The sequence below is a fragment of the Pongo abelii genome, chromosome 18 (assembly GCF_028885655.2).
Source record: "Pongo abelii isolate AG06213 chromosome 18, NHGRI_mPonAbe1-v2.0_pri, whole genome shotgun sequence".
NCBI classification, from domain to species: domain Eukaryota; kingdom Metazoa; phylum Chordata; class Mammalia; order Primates; family Hominidae; genus Pongo; species Pongo abelii.
Window position 1 is genome coordinate 81,164,818 of NC_072003.2, and position 14,943 is coordinate 81,179,760.

Sequence of the window (14,943 nt, forward strand, 5' to 3'; positions counted from 1 at the left end):
GGCTGGATGCTGCAGGAAGGAAGGGGAAAGGAAGAAGGGTCGGTTTTTCTGGAGTCAAAGTGTCTCATCTTAACTCCAACCCCGGACTTTAAAAAGAATGTTATGCAGTGGAACCTTTTTCCTGTTGATTCCATAAACATTCAGCAAAGAATATAAGATGATTAAGTGCTGGTTGTAAATGACCTCCAGCAACGGGGCTGGGTTTTGCATCCAGGTCACTGCAGGGCTGAACTAGAAAAGGTTGTGTTGGGTAACCCAGCCCAAGATTCAATCTTGATTGGTCTAAGCCAGCAGTGGCATTCCTAGCCTCCTTCCCACTGATTGGCCGGGAAGGGCATATGACCTACTGCTGACCCATGAGAGGTAAGCAGAGTTGCCGGAAGCCTTCTTGGATGACCTGTGGCCACAGGAACCTCTCTTTTCTGTAAGTTGCAATATCCTTTAGGGTTGTCACTGAAAATCTTCATGTTTGACCATCCTCTGCCTCTCCCAAGTTGAATTTTGCTCAGTTTCATCCAAACATCAGTGACTATAACTCAGGGTTACATTCAACATATTTAACAACCAAGATAACATGGACCCTGACTAACTAATGGCCACTGGCCACAGACCGCAGGCCATTTGGTAATTACCAGCTGGATGTCAACCCCAAGTCTGCTCCCTATTGTGGGCTGCATGTGGTTGGCTCCTGGGGATACAGAGATAAATTATGCGCATTTACTGTTTTCAAGGTGGGCAGTCTGGTAGCTTCTATAAGAAAAAGTAGGTTAAGTCTAGAATGCCAAAGTTTTGCATTTTCCCTGTAAATCTCAGGTTCTGACCTTGGCTGACATTAGGGTCAGTGGGGAGCTTGGCCCAGGCTGATTCAGCAGATCTGGAGGGGCATGGGCATGTATGTTTAAACAAAGTCCCAGTTGGGAGCCTCTGCTTTCAGCTATCCATTCAGAGGCCGAGTTCAGCCGCCAGACGTTATTCCTGAGCCTCCTGGCTGTCATACAACGAACGACCTGACTCTCTGTAGGGGCGAGACTAGCCCATTCAAAGGTGCGTCCTTCCTTTTTCTTTAGAAGTGACCAAGTGTCTAAGGAGGAAGAACAAGGGTGCACTTCTGGGGACAACATGATGTCACGGAACCAGGGGAGACATTTCATGGCCCCTAGAAAACTCAACAGGCAAGAGGATGCCAAAGTCGAATGGAACCTCTATTAACCCCAAAGTCAGACAGGACCAGCCCATGGCTGCTCAGGGCACTGTGGCACAAACAGGGCCGGCCTGCTGGATAAAGGGAGGTAGAAACGCTTTCAGCCCTCCCCAGTGCTTCCTGGTTTATAACTTCATCTACTTGTGACACGTAGGGGGCCGCCGCCGCCACTGGCAGGGTGCCCTGAGTGCTTGAGTTTTCGCCCCCAGCACAGGTGGAGACCCCAACTCCCAGAAAGCATCTGGGGCGGAAACGGAAGCATGGCCGCAGCAGTGAACGCATTGCATTCTGGGAAATGTAGTCGAAACGGCCGCCGGGGCAGGGTGAGCCCCCACAATGGTGCCTTCTGGGGAGGGTCGTTTTCACGTAGTCCAAGAGCCAGGGGTGGGAACCGCGGGGCTCTCACCGCAGAGCCGGGAGGGGATGAACAACTTTTGGATTTTGAATTTAAGTGTAGGATTTGGTTTTGTCACTCTCCAACCCCAACACCCAAGGAGGCAGAGAATAAGAGCAATATACACTTCTGTGATGCCATTCATGTCTGAATTGATTATTTCTCACTCGAACTTGACTTAACAGGCAGTTTAACCTCCCAAGCATCTGTAAAGTGGGCATATTAATAATTCCCACTTTTCAGGCTTGATAACATCAATCAGGTAACTGGTACAGTGCCTGACACACCTTCATTGCTCTCTTCTCTTGGAATCAGCGGAGCCTACAAAGCAAACAGATGTGCTTTGTAACCAGGAGTGTGAATTCTGCTCCAGGAGAGCACAGGGGACTTTGTCATATTTTGGGAGTTATAATTTCATTAAATTCCAGCCAAAATTCATAGGCAAAAAGGTAAGGAAATCTTGTCACATATGGGATTCAGCAAAGGTACAACAACCACCTTGCTAGCCAGGACACAGTGAGATGAAAGTTAAAAGCATATGACAAGCTTCTGGGTCAAGCATTCTCAAACAGTACTAGTGATAGTATTAATGGGTTTGTCCTCTATAAAGGGTAATTTGGCAATAGCTTTCAAAATTACAAAGGCATATATGTGCAGCTTCAGTGATTCTCCCTCTAGGAATTTCTCTTGCAGACATACTCCAACATTTTCAAAATGACAAAAGTTTAAGAATATTAATGGGACTGGGTGCCGTGGCTCACACCTGTAATCCCAGCACTTTGGGAGGCTGAGGCGGGTGGATCACTTTAGGTTAGGTGTTTGAGACCAGCCTGGCCAACATGTTGAAACCCCATCTTTACTAAAAATACAGAAATTAGCCTGGCGTGATGGTGGGTGCCTGTAGTCCCAGCTACACGGGATGCTGAGGCACAAGAATTCCTTGAACTCGGGAGGTGGAGGTTGCAGTGAGGTGAGATTGTGCCACTGCACTCCAGCCTGGGCAACAGAGGAAGACTCTGTCTGAAATAATAATAATAATAATAATAATAATATTAATAATGGTAGTATTGTTTTTTAAATAAATGATTGGAAGTCATCTAGACATCTGTGAATAGAGGATGAGTTACATCAATTGTGATGTATCCATATACTGGAATACCATGCAGCCATTTAAAATAATGAGGTGCAACATCACCTATATAATATTCTTGCAAAAAGAATGTTTAACCTAAATCTATTATGAGGAAACAAACAGAAATTCAAGTTAAGAGAGATCTGCAAAATGCCTGGACACTCAAAACTGTCAATGTCATAAAAGACAATATGGACCGGCGGACTGTTTTAGATTACAGTAGACTAGAGACATGACTGTTAAATGAATGACTTTTTTTCTTTCCTTTTTTTTTTTTTTTCTGAGATGGAATCTCGCTCTGTCGCCCAGGCTGGAGTGCAGTGGTGTGATCTTGGGTCACTGCAACCTCTGCCTCCCAGGTTCAAGTGACTCTCCTGCCTCGGCCTCCCAAGTAGCTGGGATTACAGGCACCTGCAAGCACACCCAGCTAATTTTTGTATTTTTAGTAGAAACAGGGTGTCCCCATATTGGTCAGGCTGGTCTCAAACTCCTGACCTCAGATGATCCGCCCACCTCGACCTCCCAAAGTGCTGGGATTACAAGCCCATGCCACCGCACCCGGCTGAGGCCAGTAGTTTGAGACAGCATGGACAACATGGTGAAACTCCGTCTCCACTAAAAGTACAAAATTTAGCTGGGCGTGGTGGCACATGCGTATAATCCCAGCTACTCAGGAGGCTGAGGCATGAGAATTGCTTGAACCTGGAAGGTGGAAGTTGCAGTAAGTCGAGATGGTGCCACAGTGCCCTAGCCTGGGCGACAGAGTGAGACTTTGTCTCAAACTTAAAAAATAAAAAAAATGAAAAAAGAAAGGTGCAGAGCAGAGTATGCAGAATGCTGCATTTTTGTAGAAATGCTCAAAGACTGAGTCTGAAAGGAGACACAAGAAAGAGGTGACTAAGGATGCCTCGGGGAGGAGAACTGGTTTCGGGGAGGGGACATTAGGGGTAAACAGGGGACTTCTTGCACTTACCCTTTTAGACCCTTTGAATGGCATACCATGTGCCTGTATAAACTATTCAAATTGCAAAAAAATAACTTCAAAGAAGACTGTTTCTGGGAAAGCACTTGTGGTCAGAAAACCCCAGACTTGGATCTCCTATTCCCCATTTGTAGACTTGACAGTAAACCCAAAACAGAAGGAAGGAAAGCCAGTGACTTTCATATCTGTTTCCACATCTTATCCTCATTACAACCCTGTGAACCAGTTAGGTTTTATCTGGCACATTTGACAGATGAGAAAAATTGAGGCTCAGAGAGGCTCGGTGAGATGCTGGCAGAGCTGGGATTGAAACAGTCTTGACTATGACTGTACCTGGCTCCTTCCCTTCTGCAGGGGACCTCTCCAGGCACTGAGGCCTGTGGCGGGGGGTGGCAGGAGAGAGCTCAGAGTGGAAGATGAGGGTGCGGTTTACTTCCAGGCTGTGGTGCTCACTAAAGCTCCTTTCCACTGCGACTTTCACAAGGGGGCCCCTCAGTCAGGAAACAGCAGTCTAGGATGCCAGGCAGCCAAACCAGGGTTTGATTTACATGTTCTCACACTACTGGTTGGGTGGTTTATTTGGGAGGGTAGGAGCTAACTCAGCCAAAGATCCTGTTCTCTGAACCCATCTGGGTTGCTTTTTAACATCTCTATAATCCCTGAAGATGCAGATGTTTAAAAATCGCTTGATTGATTTTTGTCAAATTATATGCCTTAAACAAACTAAACTTTTTCATTAAATAAATTATATTTTCTTTTTTATTTTTTTGCGATGGAGTCTCATTCACTCTGTCATCCAGGCCGGAGTGCAGTGGTGTGATCTTGGCTCCTTGCAACCTCTGCCTCCTGGGTTCAAGCAATTCTCCTGCCTCAGCCTACCGAGTAGCTGGGATTGCAGGCGCCTGCCAGCAAGCCCAGCTAATTCTGTGTATTTTTAGTAGAGATGAGGTTTTACCATGTTGGCCAGGCTCATCTCGAACTCCTGACCTCAAGTGATCCATCCGCCTTGGCCTCCCAAACTGCTGGAATGAAGGCGTGAGCCACTGTGCCTGGCCTTCATTAAATAAATTTAAAGAAATAGATGAGTGTTACCAATTCAAGCAATGAAGTACTTGGAGGGCAATTTGGTGTTTCTGTCAAAATTGTTTTGGTATGTGTCCAGCATTTACACAGCAAATGATTTGTCTTTCCCTGTGGATATACTCACCCCAGTGTTCAAGGATACATGTCCAAAGATGCATTGCTTATGAAGCAAAGACACAAACCTAGAAAGAGCTGAGATGTCCATCAATGGACAGCTGCTTCACTTAACTGTAATCCATCTGCGCCGTGGAATGCAAAGTGCCATGGTTGAGAAAAAGAAAGCTGGCTGGATTTGCTGCTGACCTAGAAAGAGATCTGCAATATACTGTTAAGTAAAAACAGCAGTAGAATAATATGATCCCATTGTGAAAAAAAAAAAGTTAAAAACACATAGAGGTATATATGTTTTAGCAAACATAGAAAACAAAGTATAAGATCCAGCAATTCGGCTGGGCGTGGTGGCTCATGCCTGTAATCCCAGCACTTTGGGAGGATGAGGCGGGCAGATCATCTCAGGCCAGGAGTTCGAGAGCAGCTTGGCCAACATGGTGAAATTCCATCTCTACTAAAAATACAACAACAACAACAAAAAATTAGCTGGACATGGTGGCAGGCATCTGTAATCTTAGCTACTCAGGAAGTTGAGACAGAAGAATCCCTTGAACCTGGGAGGGGAAGATTGCAGTGAGCTGAGATCGTACCACTGCACTCCAGCCTGGGTGGTGATGGAGTGAGACTCTGTCTAAAAAAAAAAAAAAAAAAAAAAAAAATCCAGCACAGCAATCCCACTTCTGGATATTTACCCAAAAAATCTGAAATCAGTTTGTTGAAAGATGTCTGCACTGTCAGGTTCATTGCAGCATCATTCATAATAGCTGAGTTATGGAATCAACCTAAGTGTCCATCAACAGATTAATGCATAAAGAAAATATGCCACATATTTACAATGGACTACTATTCAGCATTTAAAAAGCAGAATGGGGACTGGAGATTTTTATTTATTTTTATTTTATTTTTTTTTTAGATAGAGTCTCACTCTGTCGCCCAGGCTGGAGTGCAGTGGCGCGATCTCGGCTCACTGCGAGCTCCGCCTCCTGGGTTCACGCCATTCTCCTGCCTCAGCCTCCCGAGTAGCTGGGACTACAGGCGCCTGCCACTACGACTGGCTAATTTTTTGTATTTTTAGTAGAGATGGGGTTTCACCGTGTTAGCCAGGATGGTCTTGATCTCCTGACCTCATCATCCACCCGCATCAGCCTCCCAAAGTACTGGGATTACAGGCATGAGCCACCGCTCCCGGCTTTTTTTTTTTTGAGACAGAGTTTCACTCTTGTTGTCCAGACTGGAGTACAGTAGTGCAATCTTGGCTCACTGCAACCTCCACCTCCAGGGTTCAAGTGATTCTCCTGCCTCAGCCTCCTCAGTAGCTGGTATTACAGGTGTGTTCCACCATGCCCAGCTAATTTTAGTATTTTTAGTAGAGATGGGGTTTCACTATGTTGGCCAGGCTGATCTCAAACTCCTGACCTCAGGTGATCCACCTGCCTCAGCCTCCCATAGTGCTGGGATTACAGGCGTGAGCCACTGCCTCCAGCCTGGAACTAGAGATTGATGGCCAAGGAAATTCTGTCAATTGCGACAGCATGGATAAAGGTGGAGAACATTATGCTAAGTGAAATAAGCCAGGCCCAGAAAGACAAGTATCACATGTTCTCACTTACACGTGGAATCTAAAACAGTCAAACTCATAGAAGCAGAGAGTAGAATGGCGATTACAGAGGCTGGAGGATGGGAAATGGGGAGATGGTTGTCAAAGCATACAAAATCTCAGATAGGAGGAATATGGGTTTTTTTGAGACCTATTGTATGGCGTGGTAAATGTCATTAATAATAAAGTATGGTACATTTCAAAATTGCTAAGAGAGTAAATTCAAACAGTCTCATCACAAAAAAGTTAAGTGTTTGAGGTGATGGATATGTTAACTAGCTTTAATTATTCCACATTGTATTCATAGATCGTAATGTCACTTTTTCCCTATAAATATGTAAAAGAGTCTGGGTGCAGTGGCTCACAGCTGTAATCCCAGCACTTTGGGAAGTCACGGTGGGTGGATCACTTGAGGTCAGGAGTTCAAGACCAGCCTGGCCAACGTGGTGAAATCTCGTCTCTATTAAAAATATAAACATTAGGTGGGTGTGGTGGTAGGCGTCTGTAATCCTAGCTACTCGGGAGGCTGAGGTGGGAGATTTGCTTGAGCCTGGGAGGCGGAGGTTGCAGTGAGCCGAGATTGTGCCGCTGCACTCCAGCCTGGCCAACAAAGCAAGAGTCTATCTCAAAAAATAAATATAAAAATTATATAATATATGTATATAATATATATAAAAGGGCTAGGATTTGAACCTGCAACTCTTCATTGTGATGTAGGCCCCCTCTGTCACACATGAACTTTGAGCCTGCTGAGTGCTGGGTACTGAGCTGGGAGTTTCCACTGTTCCCCAACACTGCGTCTCAGAGTTCCCTGATGCTGGAAGCCTGGAGGCACTCAGAATTCTAGGGTGTTTTTAGAATATCATTGTGGGGTGAAAGCAGGTTCCAGCCTCCCCAGGTGGAAGGTTCCAAGAAGCGCCCAGCCAGCTCTGAGAAGTACCCGGCCAGCTCCTCCACTTCGCCTGACAGGGAGGGGACTGTGAGGGTTGGGACATGTCCTCTTTTAAGGCTCTCTCTTGCTGGCTTCTGACCACTTCCTCTTTTTCCTAGGGCGGAGGCGGCTGGCCGTGGCAGCGCTAATAGCAGCTGGGGGCGGAGCAGGCCTCCGAAACCCTCTCAGAGTGGCTCAGCCCCTCCGCTGAGGGCAGGAGAGCAAGAGTCCACTTCAACTTCCATCAGCTCTTCCCCAGAGGTCTCTGTGAGCCCCCAAAGGAGGGGCTGGGAGAGGTGGTCCCCTTAGCTACCCCTCCCCAGGCAGAACAGAATCACTGACCCTGAGGCTTGGCCTGGGCTGCATCTGCTTTCAGCAACTTCCATGAAGGACGTGACTGTAGACCGAGGCCTTCTCCTTGCACAGCCAGGGCCCTCAGGATGCCCAGGGAAGTGAGGCCCAGTGCCGGAAGCTCCAGCCTAGCACTGGGCACCTCCCCAGTGAGTGGCTGCTGGGGGCAGAGCTGCCAGCAGGGAGAGGACAGCTATGAAAGACGTGGCTGCAGGCCTCGCACTGCCACCTGTCAACTCGGGGCTTTGGGCAGGCTGCTTTTCTCCTTTGGGCCTCGGTGTCCTCATCTGTGTAGTGGAGACCAACCATGGTACTTCGAAGGTCTGTAGAAATTCCTGGTACACAGCAAGTGCTTAATAATAGTATAAGCTACTATTAGCCAGTGCCTGTGGCTCGGTCTGAGCTGTCCAGGGTGCCCCATCAGCTTCTGCTGAGGACGGCCAGTGGCAGCTCAGCTCTGCTCCCGGCCTCGCACCCTTCCACACCCTCTCGGCCCTGCCTCTCCCTGCCATCTCAGCCTGGCTTCCCACCTGTGGCAGGTGCGACCAAGCTCAGGTCCACACAGCACGAGCTTTAGTTTTCCCACTCACAGCCCCATTGAACCAATTTGGTAAAACATTCACATTGGTCATTGGTGGGTTATGCTGAGTTCAGCATTGTGTTAAAGTCCTGGCAGGTTTTTTTTGTTTTTTTTTTTTTTTTGTATTCTGGTTAAATATACATAATATGAAATTTACCATTTTAACAATTTAATTTAATTTAATTTAATTCAATTTTTTTTTTTTTTTTTTTTTTTTTTGAGATGGAGTCTCACTCTGTTGCCCAAGCTGGAGTGCAGTAATGGTATCTTGGCTCACTGCAGCCTCCACCTCCCAGGTTCAAGCAATTCTGCAGTCTCAGTCTCCTTAGTAGCTGGGATTACAGGTGCACATTACCACGCCCAGCTAATTTTTGTATTTTCAGTAGAGAAGGGTTTCACCACGTTGGCCAGGCTGGGCTCAAACTCCTGACCTCAAGTGATCTGCCTGCCTTGGCCTCCCAAAGTACTGGGATTACAGGCATGAGCCACTGTACCCAGCAGTGCTGGCTTTTGGGAGGGGATGAGGGAACCAGGAGGTGACCGATGCCACAGCCACTAATGCAGACGCCACAGCCGTGACTGTAGAATGGGGAAAAGATGAAGGGAGCTTGGCCGTTTTATCTCCAGGAGAAGTGGCTGGAGGGCTTGGAGAGGGCCTGGGGAGTGGGAAGTGGCTGCGGAGGTGAGAGTCCCCCATCCCTGGGCCAACAGCCAGGGCTCCATGGTGGGGCTAGACAGTCCCACTTGGGTGGAGGCTGAGCCTGTGTGAGGCGCTGCCCTGTGTCTTCTCTTGCCCGGCCTGGCCGCCATCACAGGCCCACCCCCGGGGAGAAGATTCTTGGAGGAGGGTCCAGGCCAGGCCTGAAAGGACTTTGCTCCTTGGTAACTATCCCTCAGGGTTGACCCAGTGACACAGGTTCTAGGGACCCACTTCTAGGTTTACTGCGTCCATCTCCATCTCTACCTCCACCTGAGTTGAGAGGGGATGGAGAAGCTTCCCGGGGAATCTCTGCACTTCTCTACCCATCCCCACCTCCTTCCCTCCCCTCCCCACCTCCTTCCCTCCCCTCCCCACCTCCTTCCCTCCCCTCCCCACCTCCTTCCCTCCCCTCCCCACCTCCTTCCCTCCCCTCCCCACCTCTTCCCCCATCACTTCCTTCCCTCCCCTCCCCGCCTCCTTCCCTCCCCTCCCCGCCTCCTTCCCTCCCCTCCCCGCCTCCTTCCCTCCCCTCCCCGCCTCCTTCCCACCCCTCCCCGCCTCCTTCCCTCCCCTCCCCGCCTCCTTCCCTCCCCTTCCCGCCTCCTTCCCTCCCCTCCCCCACCTCCTTCCCTCCCCTCCCCACCTCCTTCCCTCCCCTCCCCACCTCCTTCCGTCTCCTCCCCACCTCATTCCCTCCCCTCTTCACCTCATTTCCACCCTTCCACACCTCATTCCCCTCCTTTCCCATCTCCTTTCCATTTCCTTTTGCCTTTACCTTGTACCAAGCTGGGTGGTGATCCACTTGGAAATTCACAAAGCAGTGCACAGCACCTCACAGTTTGTCAAGGACCTGGTAAGGTGTAGGTGTTCAATACCTGCTTTAGTGAATGAATGACTCTGGGGTCCCATGGCAGAGCTCACTAGTAGGAACCTCACGTGTCTCCCCAGCAATGTCAAAGGCCTGTCTGAAGTATGTGTGGGAGGGATCCCCAAAAGGGACACCAATAACTGCTCTGGGATATTTAATAAAATATGCTATAAAGATTAAATGGAATAATGTGTAGGAAATGCCTGCTACATTGTAGGTATTCAAACTTTAGTTATCATTATTATCTTTTATTTTAAAGAATGCTCTGATTCTGGATCAGAAGCAGTGATTCCCACAAAGGTCATCAAAAAGGGAATGGTGCAAAGTGAGGGAACATTGGAAGAGGAAGAAGCAGCTGTGTGTCCTTAGGCAAATTGCTTACCCTTTCTGAGCCCCCATTGCCTGATCTGTCAAATGGGTCTGGAAATCCCCACTTCCTCTGCTATTGTGGTAGGCATCAGATGAGATAAAAGATGGGTTCAGTCTTAGCAAGCAGGGAAGAGCAGCCCAGCTGAGCTGAGAGGTGGCTGACAATGGGAAACCACCCCAAGCCTGTTCCTTTATTTTTTATTTTTATTTATATACATATTTTTTGAGACAAGGCCTCACTCTGTCACCCAGGCTGGAGTACGGTGGCGTCATCGTGGCTCACTGCAGCCTCCACCTCCTGGGCTCAAGTGATCCTCCCACCTCAGTCTCCCAAGTAGCTGGGGCTACAGGCATGCACCACCGTGCCTGGCTAATTTTTGTATTGTTATTGTTTTTTTTTTTGGTAGAGATGAGGTGTCACTATGTTGCCCAGGCTGGTCTCAAACTTCTGAGCTCTAGTGATCTGCCCTCCTCGGCCTCCCAAAGTGCTGGGATTACAAGCGTGAGCCACCAAACCTGGCCTCAGCCTGTTTCTTTAACGTCAGCGTCTTTTCTTTTTTGAGACAGAGTTTCCCTCTGTCGCCCAAGCTGGAGTGGAGTGGTGTGATCTTGGCTCACTGTAACCTCTGCCTCTTGGGTTCAAGTGATTCTCGTGCCTCAGCCTCCCGAGTAGGTGGGATTACAGGCACCCGCCACCACACGCAGTTAATTTTTGTATTTTTAGTAGAGATGGGGTTTTACCATGTTGGCCAGGCTGGTCTCCAATTCCTGACCTCAAGTGATCCACCTGCCTCGGCCTCCCAAAGTGCTGGGACTACAGGCGTGAGCCACTGCACCCAGCCTCAGCCTGTTCCTTTAACATCAGCTTCTGAAACTATCTCTGCAGAAGTTCTGAGGGTACCCCTCACTCAAGCTCCAGGCGTCAGGAAAAGAACATTCCACGAGTCCATCTAGAAGACGGTCCTTTCCCTGGTGCCGCCGGGTAAGCATGTGGCCTCCAATCTGTCCTCAACCAAACCCTGACTCCAGGCCAGTCAGCAGCACCAAGCCTGGCCTGTTTCCATGGAGACCAGGAAAGGCACCAGCGTGTCTGGGAGGAAAGACGGCTTCCTGTTCAAAGCCACAGAGAGGATGGCCATAAAGCAGGGTAGTGCAATTGTCGTTATTCCACAGGATCAAATAGGGCTGCTAAGCCCAGGAACCGTCGGGGAGGCCCAATGGATGGGCCACATTTCCCCTGCAAGGCCAACTGGCAAGTGGCCACTGCCCCCTATCGCCTTTCAGATAGGGCTTCCTGTAGGAGTATGCTGCTATGCTGGGCTATTATTGTCAGTATTCACAGAGTGCATAGTATATGCCAGTCACTGATCTCAGCGATCTGTAAGATTTATCTCCTTTAATCCTCAGAACAAACTTATATCTTATACGGCAGCTATTATTATTAACCCCATTTTACAGATAGGAAACGGAGGCACAGAGAGGTTAAGTATCTTGCCCAAGGTCACACAGTGGAGGAGCCAAGCCTGTACTCAATCCAGGTCATCTGAAACCAGAGCTTATGAAGGTGACCACACCATACAGTGTCTCAGGACAGGGGAGGCCAGGCACAGAGGTGGTGGGGGAAAGAAGGAAGCCAAGTGAGAGGTACCAGGTCCCAAGCGAACCCATCATTAATACTGGTGTTGAAGAGGCGTGGACTTCATGAGGCGGGTGTTATTGGCGCTGTTTTCCAGATAAGGAGCTGAAAGCCCAGAGAGACAGTGAGTTGCCCAAACAGCAAAGCTGCGTTTGAACCTAGATGTGTCTACTGCAAAGCCTGGCTCTTCAGTGAACTTGCCGCCTTATTCTGCTTCTTCAGCAGTTTGTTCCGAGTCTGATCTGTCTTGAAAGCCCCACAGCCTGGGGCACAGGCCTGGAACACACACACCGCGCCTCTATGCCTGTTTTTAGAAATTGTGTATGGGATTCCAGTGGTTCCTACTTGCTGCTACTTTGGGCAAAGGAGAGGAAATGTGGTAGGAAGTGCAGTGACTCTGTATCTTGGTGAGTGGTTGTTTGCCTGAGCTCAGACGCTGCTGGAATGAAGAGTTTTGAAAAGAGAATCATTTTGGAGTAGTTGCATCTCTTTTACTTTTGGGTGAGTCAAACGAAAAAGGAAGCTCTAGGAGGGACCACATTGGAAATTCCATCTACCCACTCATCCACCCATCCGATCGTTCGATCATCTCATTATCCAATCATTCATCCATTCATCCATCCACCCACCCATTTTCTGGGCTCCAATTTTCTGCTAGGCCCTGGAAACAAAACACACAAAACCCCCAAACAAACAAAAAAACAAAAGAGTAAAAGTCTCAGAAAAAAAGCTGTTTAGTGACCAGCCTGGCCAAGATGGTGAAACCCCGTCTCTACGAAAAATATAAACATTAGCCGGGCGCGGTGGCAGGTGGCTGTAATCCCAGCTACTTGGGAGGCTGAGGCAGGAGAATCGCTTGAATCTAGGAGGCAGAGGTTGCAGAAGAGCCGAGATAGCGCCACTGCACTCCAGCCTGGGTGACAGAGCGAGACTCTGTCTCAAAAAAAAGAGAGAAAAAAGAAAAGAAAAAAGAAAAAAAACCTGTTGTTTCACATTTTCCTCCAGCACTTTCCATTTTTTACATTTAGAAAAGAGCTTTATTGAGATATAATTCATATATCATGCAATTCACCCATTTAAAGCATGATTCGATGGCTTTTAGTGTATTCACAGAGCACTGACATCATCACCACAATCAATTTTTGAACCTTTTCATCACCCCAAACAGAAACCCAATACCCATTAGGCCGTCACTCCTATACCCCCTTCCCCCACCCCTTCAATTACTCATCTACTTACTGTCTCTGTGGATTTGCCTATTCCGGACATTTCATATACATAGAATCATATAATATGTGGCCTTTTGTGTCTGGCTTCTTTCACTTAGCATCATGTGCTGTTGTTATTGTTGCTGTTTTGTTTTGTTTTGTTTTTTGAGACACTGTCTCGATCTGTCACCCAGGCTGGAGTGCAGTGGTGTGATCTCAGCTCTCTGCAGCTTCCACCTTGTGGGCTCAAGCGATCCTCCCACTTCAGCCTCCTGAGTAACTGGGACCACAGGCGCACGCCACCAGGCCTGGCTAGACTTTTGTATTATTTTGCAGAGATGGGGTTTCGTCGTGTTACTTGGGCTGATTTCAAATTCCTGGGCTCAAGCGATCTGCCTGCCTGGGCCTCCCAAAGTGCTGGGATTAGAGGTGTGAACCCTCGTGCCCAGGCTCACTTAGCATTGCATTTTCAATGTTTATTCATTTTGTAGCATGGATCAGTAAATCATTTCTTTTTATTGCTGAGTAATATTCCATTTTATGGATAGATCACATTTGGTTCATTCATTCATCAGTTGATAGACATTTGGGTTGCCTCCCTTTTGGCTATTATAAATAATGCTGCTATTAACATTTCTGTGTAAGTGTTTGTGTGGATGAGCTTTCATTTCTTTTTGGTATTTACCTAGGAATGGCCTTGCTGAGTCATACAGTAGCTCTGCATTTGACCTTTTGAGGAACTGCCAAACTATTTTCCACAGCAGCTGCAACATTTACTACTCCTATCAGCAGAGTAGGAAGGTTCCAGTTTCTCCATATCCTCACCAATACTTGTTATTGTCCATCTTTTTTTTTTTTTTTTTTTTTTCCGAGACAGAGACTTGCTCTGTCACCCAGGCTGGAGTGCAGTGGCACAATCTCGGCTCACTGCAACCTTTGCTTCCCAGGTTCAAGCGATTCTCCTGCCTCAGCCTCCCGAGTAGCTGGGATTACAGGTGCACACCACCATGCCCAGCTAATTTTTATATTTTTAGTAGAGACAGCGTTTCACCATGTTGGCCAGGCTGGTCTCGAACTCCTGACCTCAGGTGATCCACCTGCCTCGGCCTCCCAAAGTGCTGGGATTACAGGTGTGAGCCACCGCACTGGGCTATTGTCCATCTTTTTAAATTTAGCCATTCTAGCAGGTGTGAAGTGATACGTCATTATGGTTTTAATTTACATTTCCCAGATAGTATCTTTACATGTTATTATCAGCCATTTGTATATTTTCTTTGAAGAAATGTCCATTTGGATTCTTTACCCATTGTTAATTGGGTTGTCTTTTCATTATTGAGTTGTAAGAGTTCTTTATAGACTCTAGATACTAGTCCTTTATCAGATACTTGATTTGCAAATATTCTTTCCCATTCTGTAGGCTCCAGTTCCTTCTCATTGTTTTGTTTTGTTTTTGGTTTTTAAAGCATACATCCTCAGGCTAAGATATTTGAAAAAGGCAAAAATGTATAAAGAGATGGAAAAAGAACCGCCCAGAGACCACTACGATTAATATTTAATCTTTTTTATTTCCCTTTTAAATAAATTTACTTATTTATTTTTTGATAAGGTAATATCTGCACTGCTGCAGAATTCTAAAGGTCTAAAATCAGAGATTCAATGAGTCTCCCAAGCAGGAAAGCTGCATTTTCAACCTGAATAGGTCCACTGCAAAGCCTGGCTCTTTCAGTGTGTCTGCCACTGTATCCTACTTCCTCCAAAGTTTCTTTCAAGTCTGATCTGTCTTGAAAGCCCCAGTACCTG

At 47.4% G+C, this 14,943-nt stretch overlaps 1 long non-coding RNA gene across 2 annotated transcripts in view; it reads left to right on the forward strand.

The window, feature by feature from the left end:
* LOC129050852 (uncharacterized) overlaps window positions 1–14,943 on the forward strand; it is a 41,741-nt gene that overhangs the window by 18,733 nt on the left and 8,065 nt on the right. Inside the window, exon 3 of one of the 2 annotated variants that reach the window (XR_008514709.1) lies at window positions 7,551–8,103. The exons of the other annotated variant lie outside the window; for it this stretch is intronic. This is a non-coding gene — a long non-coding RNA (uncharacterized LOC129050852). The remainder of the gene's footprint in view (window positions 1–7,550; window positions 8,104–14,943) is intronic. 2 annotated transcript variants of the gene reach the window in all.